Below are 13,404 nucleotides of genomic sequence, written 5' to 3'. Positions count from 1 at the left end.
TCATCTATTATCTTGAACCTATTCAAATGTTTACATGAACCTCATTTGAAGGCCGCTCTCACACTATTGAAAGAGATATTTTGTTGTTCCAAGAGATCAACTGACGGTGGTTAAACTGAGCCTCGATTGAAGAGAAACGAGCGATGAACTGAATGCTACCCATTCGGGTCGTCAGTAAACATTGTGTGTGTGTCAGAGAGTGAAGTTTACTGCATTAGAGAGATCGTCAATGTGTTCCACATTCAGTTTCAACTGAACTAAATGAAGTTTTACTGCACTGGTGGGCACATTGTATTCGCGGCACTTTTGCAACACCTGGCTAATAGCGAACACTTGGTCCGTGGTAGCGCGTTCGCCCATAAATCCTGCCTGGTATTGTCCCCCGAACTCGTTTGCAATCGGTGAAAGTCGACGGCATTTGATTTGGGAGAGTACCTTGTAGGCGGCGTTCAGCAGAGTTATCGCGCGGTAATTGCAGCAATCCAGCTGCAATCGCCCTTTTTTCCTTCCATCCATTCCTCCGGTAAAATCTCGTCCTCCCAGATCTTGGTAACGACCCAGTGCAATGTTTTTACTAGTGCATTACCACCGTGTTTTAGTAGCTTTCCTGGTAGTTGGTCAACGCCAGCGCCCTTATTATTTTTCAACCGGCTTACCTCCTGTTCTAATTCTTGGAGGTCTGGGCAGTATATTGTCCTCCGCTCGCGTTACCAAGTTAGTTACCACGCCTCTTTCGTATTCCGGCACATCGCCATTGAGGTGCTCGTCTAAATACTGCCGCCACCTCTCGATCACCTCACAGTCGTTCGTGAGAAGATTCCCGTTGGTGTCCTTGCACATATCGGCCTGTGACACATGGCCTCTGCGCGAACGGTTCACCTTCTCGTAGAACTTCCTTGTGTCATTTGCACGAAACAGCTGTTCCATCGCTTCGCGCTCTCGGTCTTCCTGTTGGCACTTTTTTTCTACGGGATACCGAGTTTAATCTGTTCCGCGCCTGTCTGTATCGCTCCTTGTTTGCTCTCGTCCGGTGTTGCAGCTTGCTCGCCAAAAGCTGCATTCTTCTCGGCCACTAACTGTTCACATTCGTCGTCGAACCAGTCATTCCTTACGTTCGGAGCCGCCGTACCTAGCGTTGCTGATGCAGTGCTACCTATGGCAGAACGGATGTCTCTAACGCCATCTTCAAGAGTAGCTGCACCAAGCTGCTCTTCCGTTGGTAGTGCCACTGCCAACTGCTGCACGTAATCTTGGACTACTCCAGCATCCCGGAGCCGCGCGATGTTAAACCGCGACGTTCGATTTCGACGTTTGGTAGCCACCGTCGAAAGTTTTGAGCGCATGCATACAGCAACCAAGTAGTGGTCCGAATCTATATTCGCACTGCGGTAGGTGCGAACATTGTTGATGTCCGAAAAAAATTTTCCGTCGATCAAAACGTGGTCGATTTGGTTTTCGGTCTGCTAGTCAGGTGATCTCCAGGTAGCTTTGTGGATATCCTTGCGGGGAAAGAAGGTGCTTAGTTCGTCGTATATAATTCTGTTGCAGCCTGTGAAACCTAGCGAATTGCAGTTACATGTTCCTTTTTTTTGGTCACGTGGGTCTATGCCGATTGTTCCGGGTCGTATTCTCTCCTGTATTATTTGTAATGATTATTTTACGGGTGGCTTATTAGGCCTACGCCAACCCCCTGTCTAGCCGGAGGAGCATCGTGTTTGCTCCGTTTAACGTCCCAACTAGCACTAGGACGATCCCATTGGTGGGGCTGCCACCTTGGATTTAGCTGGAGGGGTTGTAGCATTTCATACTCAGCCGCTGGATACCAGAACAGACGTTGTTTGAAGCCGTGGAGTACAGACGCTCCGACATCCTCTAAAGAGGACCCCCTTCCCTGTCAGCATACGACCAAGGTACCACCGGGGTTGCTTACCCGATCTTTCCTATGGTTGCTCGTACCCCAGCCGGCACCGCGGGAAGGTAGGGATAGGAGTTGCTGGACAAAAGGCTAAGAGCCACACTGGGGCAATGAAGTGATTGTGATTCTTATTATCGGTAGCACTTCACGGTGAAAATCGACTGAAGTAAATTTAGGTCCTTATTACGGAAGTCGCTTTAGAGACAAAAGTAATTACTTAGATGAACTTGATGTCATAATGAACATCACTCCACCAACATTTTGTTGAATAAATGAGTTTTTCTTACTACAGTGATCACTTCACTATGCGTGATACTGGTAATAGGTAAAATCAAGGGAAGTGATATGTGAGTGAAGTAAATGTGGAAGTGGAAGCGAGAACGCTAATAAGGGCCATTAACAGTGGAACGAAGATTCACATTCTTCAGTGTGAGTAAATGAGAATTTTATAATGTTAACTATGTAATTGGAGATAATACGCCAACAAGAAAATGATTATATTATCATGTCACTGACAGCTTCGTATATCACTACCAAACCTAAATAAATTTGTTGTATTGTAGTTTTACCAAGTCATTTCTATACGTTGTACTGTAGTTTAACCTATTAGAATGTTTTTATGTTTTTGAAAACATAATAAAGGGTGATTTTTTAAGAGCTTGAGAACTTTTTTAAACAATAAAACGCATAAAATTTGCAAAATCTCATCGGTTCTTTATTTTAAACGTTAGATTGGTACATGACATTTACTTTTTGAAGATAATTTCATTTAAATGTTGACCGCGGCTGTGTCTTAGGTGGTCCATTCGGAAAATCCGCTTTTTTATCGACAAATTTTGTTCAGCGATGAGGCTCATTTCTGGTCGAATGGCTACGTAAATATGCAAAATTGCCGCATTTGGAGTGAAGAGCAACCAGAAGCCGTTCAAGAACTGCCCATGCATCCCGAAAAATGCACTGTTTGGTGTGGTTTGTACGCTGGTGGAATCATTGGACCGTATTTTTTCAAAGATGCTGTTGGACGCAACGTTACAGTGAATGGCGATCGCTATCGTTCGATGCTAACAAACTTTTTGTTGCCAAAAATGGAAGAACTGAACTTGGTTGACATGTGGTTTCAACAAGATGGCGCTACATGCCACACAGCTCGCGATTCTATGGCCATTTTGAGGGAAAACTTCGGAGAACAATTCATCTCAAGAAATGGACCGGTAAGTTGGCCACCAAGATCATGCGATTTGACGCCTTTAGACTATTTTTTGTGGGGCTACGTCAAGTCTAAAGTCTACAGAAATAAGCCAGTAACTATTCCAGCTTTGGAAGACAACATTTCCGAAGAAATTCGGGCTATTCCGGCCGAAATGCTCGAAAAAGTTGCCCAAAATTGGACTTTCCGAATGGACCACCTAAGACGCAGCCGCGGTCAACATTTAAATGAAATTATCTTCAAAAAGTAAATGTCATGTACCAATCTAACGTTTAAAATAAAGAACCGATGAGATTTTGCAAATTTTATGCGTTTTATTGTTTAAAAAAGTTCTCAAGCTCTTAAAAAATCACCCTTTAGTTTTCGTTTAAAGCTGAGGTTGCGAAGATTGGTCGAGCCAATACTAAGAAATTTGAATGATTTCTAGTTTAGAGTACACGAACACTTTCCCGATACTTTCGGAATCAGGAACGATGATCCCGTATACCCAAAGTCAACGTATGTGGTCATCAACTAATCATAGCTGCCTAATTGAAGAATTTCTTGAAGGCTTGATTTTTCCGCATCGTCTATAAAAGCACGCTCCTGAAAATGATATTTTTATCAACTTATGATTCCGGAACCGGCAGTTGTATTCGGATGTCATTCGGTATGGTTATGTGGGGTTCTAAGACCTTTTATTTGATTCTAAGCTTGTTTAGTTCATTTTGCACATTTGAAACCGTAACTCCGGAACTGGAAGTCGGATCGAAATATATTTCAATAGACTCTCGGATTCTATGGGATAATAAGCCGGGACTTCAATGTGAATATAATTTGAAGAAAATCTGTTGGTTTCTGAGAAAATCGGGTGCACGTTTTCATCATATTCTGCCACACACACACACACACACACACACACACACACACACACACACACACACACACACACACACACACACACACACACACACACACAAACACACGCACACACGCACATACACATTACATTACTCAGCTCGGTGAACTGAGTCGAATGGTATATGACACTTGGCCCTCCGGGCCAATTTTTACTAGTGGGATTTTCAAGTGATTGCATAACCTTTGTATATGAGAGAAGCAAACGGCAAAAAAGCCGTCTTCCAACATAACAGTTGAAGTACATAGGCTTTGATCCTTATTAAGTTGGTGCTTTCAGAATTTCTTTGCAGTCACAGTAGATGAAATTTTATTTGCATTCAAGAATTCGATGCGAGAACTTGGATGAATAAGCTTTTAATATTATTTCTGTTTACCTTGTTTGCAACAGGTGGCGCTGGTATCATTTTAAAAAAGCTTTCTGTGGGATATACAGAATAGGTAAGTATATTTAATTTAGTCTAGATAATTTTTCTCAGAATTATTACCGCACGCAAATTTACCGCTGTTGTCTGTTCCGTGAACTTAAGGAAATAAGTTCATAACAATTTGGAACAATTATTATTTAGAATCAGTAGTCTGTTTTGAAAAAAGTTTTAATAAATTTTGCTAAATCTACCCAAAAAATTAAGTTCATTTTAGAAATGAGTGTAGATTGCATTCATCTAATGTTTTTAGGCACTGATATGCTATTGTCGATTTTCTTTTTACCTATTGGTTATGTGACCTGATATGAAATTGCTACAAAAACGAGCTGCGATTCAGTGGAAGCGAATGACTATAAATATTGATTACTTGGTACGACAATGCTGGATGTGACACGGTTGAAGCTCTACCTTTCGTCTCCTAGGTTTATGGCAGGCCGTTCATGGGAATTAAGCTTGAATGCGAATATGGTTTGATTCGTTGCACGGGTACGAAGTAGATTTGCAAATTGCAGAAAGATGGATGGAGTTTCCATTATTGCATTCCATCGTAGCACAAAAACCAGCTGGAATGAATCGAACTTTCCATAGCGACAAAACAGACAAGGATGTTCGGCTTTGGCAGATGTGGAAAAATGTTGAAATTTGTTTCATACATAACGAAACATCTTTGTAGACAGTTTGACAGACCTAATGATATTCTGTATATTGACTAATTTCATGAAAGTTTAAATATATAGTATTATTCAGTGGTCGAAGTTTATCTTTATTGAAGCTGGGATAACCATAATATGATTTCATTTGGTAGTGAGTTAGAGTCAAAGTAAAATGGTTATTTTCCAACTTGTTTCCTCGTATGCAGAATCAAGGCCAACATGTCTCGCTGGAAATTGAAACAAATACTAGTCGTTGAGATATATATGAACTTGACCAATTGGACCATGCGATAACTGTGTGTGCACTTATCTAAACGATGTTTACGAATTTGAGAGTTGTAAACCAACAAAAACAACAATTTTAACTGGTAGTTTCAGAGACAGGTTGCTTATTAATTGTGTCTTTTGGCATTCGTGAGTGATCAGATCCGGCTGAGAACTGGTAAATATTTCATCTTTCCATAAAGGGTATGTTGTCGAAATGCGCTAATGGGTCGTATAAAGATTTATTACCCCCTACAAATAGTAACTAAGCTAACGTATTTAGTACTTGAAGTAAAAGCAAATGCTTTAATTTTTTTCGGTTGACATGAAACTATATTTTCGCTTTCACAGTTCTCAGGTTTTGTGTGGTCAAATGTTGGGATGATTTGGTTCAGACAGCCCGATTAGTATTTCTTCATATAAAAGATTTAAAATTGCTGGAAAATCAATTTTTGATCGGAGCCCCGGAGAACCTCAGCGTAAATGCCCTTCGACATGACTCATTTTTTTCGGAGATAACTAAAACGATTTCGACAACCCTAGGCTCGTTTGAAAGTTATTACCCACACGGAACCACCCGCGATCCCATTTCAACCAGAATATTAGTTGATTTTCTGAATTCGATTGGTTAAAATTTGGTACAACTAATCGGTTGTTGTTTTAACTGAACTGTCATTTTTGTTTTTCGATTAGCAGAAATGATGGTTGAAACAACTAATTTTGCTGTTTGAAAAAAAATGCTGTCAATTAGTGAGGAAGCATACCTTTCAATTTCAACAAATATTTTAGTTGAAATAACTTGTGTTGTTATTGAAACAAAATTCTGTTAGTTGAAAAATAAATCGGTTTTATTTGTTTTAGACATTGCAAATAGTTGAATCAACTCAAACAATGTTATTGATTTACGAAAATAATCAAAATATACTTACTGATACACATCATGATCTATTTGAAATAAGTTCGGTATGTTGAGATTCATGAAATAAATATCGTTGTTAAAATATAAACAGTATTTTATATTGACATTAGGGCTGGGAAAACCACCGATCACTGTTGATTTCAAGTGATCTTAACCAAAGAATAAATTATCATTACGAAATCAGAACTGATCTGATCTCTAGGTAATTTTGATTTTTGTATGATCATGATCATGTCAAGTCGAGATCAGTAAAGATCTAAATTCTAAAAAAATACTTCTGATTCGATCGGAAATGATTGATGCAGAAAAACGTTTTTAATCAGCAAAAGTGCCCGGAGGGGCGAGTAAATTAGCGAAATTATTAGATTTATCTAAAGTGAGTATTGAAAGATGATGCCTTCAAACGGTTGAACTAAAGTTATGCACTGATAATTTTAGTCAATTTATATGAGCTTGGGTGCATCAACCGTTGGGAATTGGAATTTTGCGACGGCAATTCAAACGCGCCATTCAATCGCAGAGCGTTCTGTGTGTTTGAAACCCTTCGCTCCTGTTACTTTTATATATTAAATTCATGTCAAAAAGCGTTTTATTGCTAATGCATGAACATCATCATCGATATCAAACAGATGGAAGTAAAACAATCAATGATAGAATTTGAAGCATAAAATTTTTGCGCATACCTGGAAGACTACGAAATGAATATTCATTAACATTTTCTAATTTGTCACCAAATCTTTTTCATCTTAAACAAGGTTAACTTTATCACAACACCGCTGTTAGATAAACACTTTTTTTTTTTTTTTTTTCATAAATACGTTTATTTCATAGGCAATATACATAAGTTTTTCTTCGCCGTGGCATCCACAATACATAGTAGTTTAAACCTAATACATTTCGAATATCATATTAGTATGTTGGTACTCATTAGTTAATCTAAACACTGTTTTTATCAAGCGAGTTGCTATTTTAAATTACATTAAATAAAATACATTTATTTTGTACATGATCTTATAACTATTTCAGGATTGTTTGTATCAGTTCACCACTTATATTCAATATCCTATAGTTGGCTATTGGTTGAACTCATGGAAGAGAAAACAGTTTAACATAAAATAAAATTTAAATTGGAACTCCAATGGATTTAATGAAATGATAAAGAAGTTTCATGTATGGAAGGTCACGACAAGCAAGAATGTCGCGAACTGGGACATTGGATAGTCTACCTTGGGTACGCAAGGAATTTATTAGTTGAGATCTGACATCACGAAACTCCACGCATGTCCAAACAACATGGTCAATATCGCGGTAACCTTCGCCGCAAGCACAATGATTAGTCTCGGAAAGTCCAATTCGAAGGAGATGTGCATCTAACGTGTAGTGATTGGACATGAGTCTGGACATCACACGAATGAAATCTCTACTCACATCCAGTCCCCTGAACCATGCCTTTGTCGATATTTTAGGAATAATTGAGTGCATCCACCGACCCAGATCATCTTTATCCCAAGAAGCTTGCCAGCTGGCAAGTGTTCTTTGGCGAGACGCGCTATAGAATTCGTTGAAAGCAATCGGTCTCTCATAAATTTCACCCTCAATAGCACCACGTTTGGCTAAAATATCGGCTCTTTCATTGCCTGGAATGGAGCAATGAGCCGGAACCCAAACTATTGTGATTAGATAATTATTATTCAATATGTCGTTCAGACACTGTTTTATTTTACCCAAGAAAAACGGTTCATTTTTGCCAGCAGCGTTTGAGCGAATGGCTTCAATTGCACTCAGACTATCTGTGAAGAGGAAATAATGGTTTGGAGATAATGTGACGATTACATTCAAGCTATAATGAACTGCTGCTAACTCTGCTATATAAACAGATGCAGGTTCTTGAAGCTTGAATGAGGCCGAAACATTATTGTTGAACATACCAAACCCTGTCGCTTCTTCCATTCGCGATCCGTCCGTGTAAAACATTTTCTCAGAGTTAATATGCCTGAACTTACTTGAAAATATTTTTGGGATTTCCATAGAGCGTAGGTGGTCCGGGATTCCACGCACTTCGCGCTGCATGGATGTGTCGAAAAATAAAGTTGAGTCAGGTACATTTAGGAGGCTGACACGGATAGGAATATATCTTGAAGGGTTGATTTCCTGTGACATATGGTTAAAATATACTGTCATGAATTTTGTTTGAGATCGAAGCTCGACTAGTCGTTCGAAATTATTAATTACCATGGGATTCAGCACATCACATCTTATTAGCAGGCGTGATGAAAGCTCCCAAAATCGATCTTTTAATGGAAGAACTCCCGCCAGAACTTAAAGACTCATTGTATGTGTCGAATGCATGCAGCCTAAAGCAATTCGCAAACAACGGTACTGAATTCGCTCAAGTTTGATAATATGAGAATTTGCAGCGGAACGAAAACAAACGCATCCATATTCCATCACTGAAAGTATCGTTGTCTGATACAATTTTATTAGATCTTGCGGATGAGCACCCCACCAAGACCCTGTTATTGTTCGAAGAAAATTTACTCTTTGTTGGCATTTCGTTATCAGATACCTAATGTGTCCTCCCCACGTGCATTTGGAATCAAACCACACCCCGAGGTATTTGAAAGTCAAAACCTGTTCGATTATTCTTCCCATCATATGAAGCTGAAGTTGCGCGGGATCATGCTTTTTTGAAAAGACGACCAGCTCTGTTTTCTCCGCAGAGAATTCGATACCAAGATGAACAGCCCAAACGGACAATTTATCTAAGGTATCTTGCAATGGTTTTTGCAGATCAATAGCTTTGGATCCAGTAACTGAAACCACGCCATCATCTGCCAATTGTCTTAGTGTACATGGGGTTACTAGACAGCTGTCAATGTCATTCACGTAAAAATTATAGAGAAGCGGACTGAGGCATGAGCCTTGCGGGAGACCCATGTAGCTAATTCTGATTGTTGCCAAATCGCCATGTGAAAAATGCATGCGTTTCTCTGACAAAAGGTTGTGCAAATAATTATTTATAACCGCTGGGAGTCCATGTTGGTGGAGCTTGTCTGAAAGAACATCAATGGAAACTGAATCAAATGCTCCTTTAATGTCTAAAAATACAGATGCCATTTGTTGCTTTTGAGCGAAGGCAATTTGGATGTCAGACGAAAGTAATGCAAGGCAATCATTCGTCCCTTTATTTCTACGGAAGCCAAACTGAGTATCTGACAACAAACCGTTCGTCTCGACCCAAGTGTCGAGACGTCGTAGAATAATTTTTTCGAACAATTTTCTGATGCAGGACAACATCGCAATGGGTCTATATGAGTTGTGATTGGAAGCTGGTTTCCCCGGCTTTTGAATGGCGATAACTTTCACTTGTCTCCAGTCAGGTGGAACAATATTTTGCTCAAGAAACTTGTTGAACAATTCCAACAAACGTCTTTTTGCGAGGTCGGGCAGATTCTTCACCAAGTTGAATTTAATTCTGTCCAATCCAGGAGCGTTATTGTTACAAGACATGAGTGCTATGGAAAATTCCATCATTGAAAAGGGGCTATCAATGGAATCATCATTTGAAGAAGACTCCCTAACAATGCTATGCGTAGGAACGGAATCTGGACAAACTTTCCTCGCAAAATCAAATATCCATCGATTCGAGTACTCCTCACTCTCATTTCCTACGTTACGATTCCTCATTCGTCTGGCCGTATTCCAAAGAGTGCTCATTGAGGTTTCTCTTGACAAACCTTCCACAAAATGTCTCCAATAGCTGCATTTCTTAACCCGAAGTATGTTCTTGTACTTGGTTTCTAAAACCAAGAATTTTTCAAAATTCTGAGGAGTTCCTCCTCCTCGTTTTAAAAACGTCTTGAAAGCATTTTGTTTCGCGTGTTTAGCATCTGAGCACTCTTTGTCCCACCAAGGATTTGGAGGTCTTCTGTTAGACGATGGACCAAGAAATCGTTTGGTTTGAGCTTGTTCTGCGGCCTCCAGAATCGAACAAACGAGGAAGTCATATTCTTCAAGTGGGGGAAGCTCTTCCATTGAAGTTAAGACACTTGAAATATTACTTTGGTATTTAATCCAGTCAATATTTTTTGTCAAATCATATGGAATATTAACTGAATTAGCAATGCCTTTGTTACTGCTAATTGAGATGATGATTGGTAAATGATCGCTACCATGTAAATCAGGAAATACTTTCCAGGTGCAATCTAGTCGAATTGAAGTCGAACAAAGAGATAAATCTAATGCACTTGGACGTGCAGGAGGTCTTGGGATCCGTGTCATGCTACCCATATTTAGTACCGTCATGCTAAAATTGTCGCAAATATTATATATTAGAGATGATCTGCTATCATTGTAAACGGAACCCCACATCATTCCGTGCGAATTGAAATCTCCTAAAATCAAACGTGGAGCAGGAAGGGCTTCGACAAGAGATAAACACTTGTTATCATAAATTTTTCAAGTCGAATGAACACAATTTCACCAAACGCTTTAACCATCGATGTTGTTTTCATTGACATTTTGAAGCGACGCGAACAGATTTCAACTAAAAAAGTTGTTGATTTTGCATTGCGATTATTGTTTTGCTTTCAACTGTCTCCGGCATTTGACAGCATTCAAAACAACATATTTTTCAGGGGACGGGTGTAGTGTGATGGGTAAGTCCATGCCTTTCACGCAGCCCGCCTGGGTTCGATTCCCAACCCCGCACATAGGGTCAGAAAGTTTTTCTGATCCGAAGAGGCGAATGACCTTAAGGTTAAAACCTCTATAATCGAAACAAAAAAAAAACATATTTTTCAACTACTTGAATGTATGCAAATCAAAAACCATATTGGCTGAATCAAAAAGAAATCAAAAACTGCGATATCGCAATTTTATGATCGAAGGGTTCTCCGTGCAGTGAACTCCATTGTACAAAAAAAACATATCTTTTTGATATGCATAATGCGGGCCCTTGTATTCTATTTTACCATAATCAATCTTCTGGTTTTGGAATTACAGAGTGCTGAAAATTTCAAACCGTCATAAATACAACCCCTGTTCATCTCAGATCCACTATTCTTCTATTTTTATTTTTATTTTATTTTTGGAGCAGGGAAAAGCCCACTGGAAATAAGTTATTAATAATCTAACACTATGTCTCCAGTACGCATAAAACCTCCTCATCCTTTGTACCAACAGATTACAGAATATCCAAATGATACTTTTCATATTAATAACTAAACTTTTTCTCATATACTAAACGTATTAGTTACAGTGAGATCTGCTCTCTTTATTCAAATAGTGGGATAGAAACTGTTACATTCCTCTCGAAAGCATTTTTCAAAATTTTTAAGACCTACAAGTAAGAATAGATTTTAACCATTACCTAAAATAGAAAATGCCTTACAGTTTCTAGGTCTTATTATTTCATTGTTAAAAACATTCATTTGGGCTATTCTGGCTAGTCACATATTCGAGCCTCGACCTAGAAAGATTCATAGGGTAAATAGGGTAGTGACATTAACCATGCAATGGTTTTGTTCATTGGCAGCAAAATATGTTACAGAATGGTATAATTGCTTCGATTTCGTTAATATCCAGATGACAATCACCGCACTGTTTTTTCATCTCCATTATAGCGAATCGTAGAACAAAACAATAATGGATCGGTCACAATTGTGGTAAGCCAGCAATTGAAGAGCAAAATCAGAATCGGTTTTTGCTCAAATAACACAATATCACGGCTCAAATTTAATATCCAGCAAACACAATTGACTCGAACAGTAAGATGATGAGCACAAATTAACTAGAACAGATCAATTACATGAAATACAGTCGAGATTTCTTACTCTATATAGCACTGCTGATATTTCTTCCAAGCTTGTCAAACAAAAAAAAGAAATTGAAACTTTAGCACTCATGTGCACTGTAAGTATTTTGTGTTTTATTGCAACGATTTGCTCTCGAGTTGAACGACTTGACCCACTCAACATAATCAACTAGACTTTATAAATAAGCAAAATGGGACTAAGCTCCAAGGCATTTCGGATATAATAATAAGCAATTTGCTCTCAAGTTCCACGAGAGTACTTCCAATAAATTGGTCATATGAGTCAGTAACAATAAAAACGGTCGTAATGGAAATAAGTCCTAATATGTGGGAGAAACGCCGACTCTTTGTCAGTGTTACGTTTATAATGGATATCCTGATGGTCTCTCCGATTCCATGATTTGATTTAAATGTGTACAGAACACAGCTGATCAAATAGATCAATAATAAGGATGTAACTTGTGTATAACTAATACGATTTGAAATTCACACGAGCAGTGATGTCCATCTCCTCTGTGTGATGAAAAGCAAGTGTTATTTTCTCCCCTTGCACTGACGAAATCAACGAGAGCTTTTCTCTTTCACACATATACATCACTGTTATATAAAGTGTACGCGTATCATGAGAGCGCGTGCTTATTTTCTTTCACCTCTAGCACTGGATCGAACTAAAATTCTCTGAGATATTTTATTTTCACCGAAGTGTACATACCGGTGAGCACTCTGGTGTACGGATCGCTTAAGATAAGCATGGGGGACGTTGGTGGACACATCGGCTCATACCTAGGGTCTCGAGTTGGTTAGATAGGCCTCACGGAGAAGTGAATTTCGGCCTGACGCAATTCCTCACAGGCCACAGGTGCTTCAGGTGGTACCTCCACAGGTTCGGCCACGCGACATCCCCTGTATGTCCTGGCTGCCCAGACGACATCGAGATGGCAGAACACGTTCGCATATTCCCGTTTCGCGACTCAAAGGAGTGAGCTACTGGAGGCATGTGGCATTGACACCACACCGGATAACCTGATCCAGAGAATGTGCCACTGCGTAGAGAGCAGTGTCGACCGCGGCATCCCAAGTTGCGGGCATATTGCAGCGGAAATGGAGTGCGGAGCAACAACAGGCAGCAGCGACCGCTGGTCGCGTGCAACCGTAGTAGGCTCAAGAGGGATCGGCAAATAAACGTCGGTCCGGGAGAACTTCCTTCGCCGGGGAGCTCTTCGTCGGAGTAGTCTAGATCCTTCGTCGGGGACTAGACGAGTAGTACGTAAAACTGTTAGGATCGTCGGGGCGCCAGTGAACCGAA

Source organism: Malaya genurostris, chromosome 1 (assembly GCF_030247185.1).
Source record: "Malaya genurostris strain Urasoe2022 chromosome 1, Malgen_1.1, whole genome shotgun sequence".
Classification (NCBI taxonomy): Eukaryota; Metazoa; Arthropoda; class Insecta; order Diptera; family Culicidae; genus Malaya; species Malaya genurostris.
Note: the sequence above shows the minus strand (reverse complement) of the source record.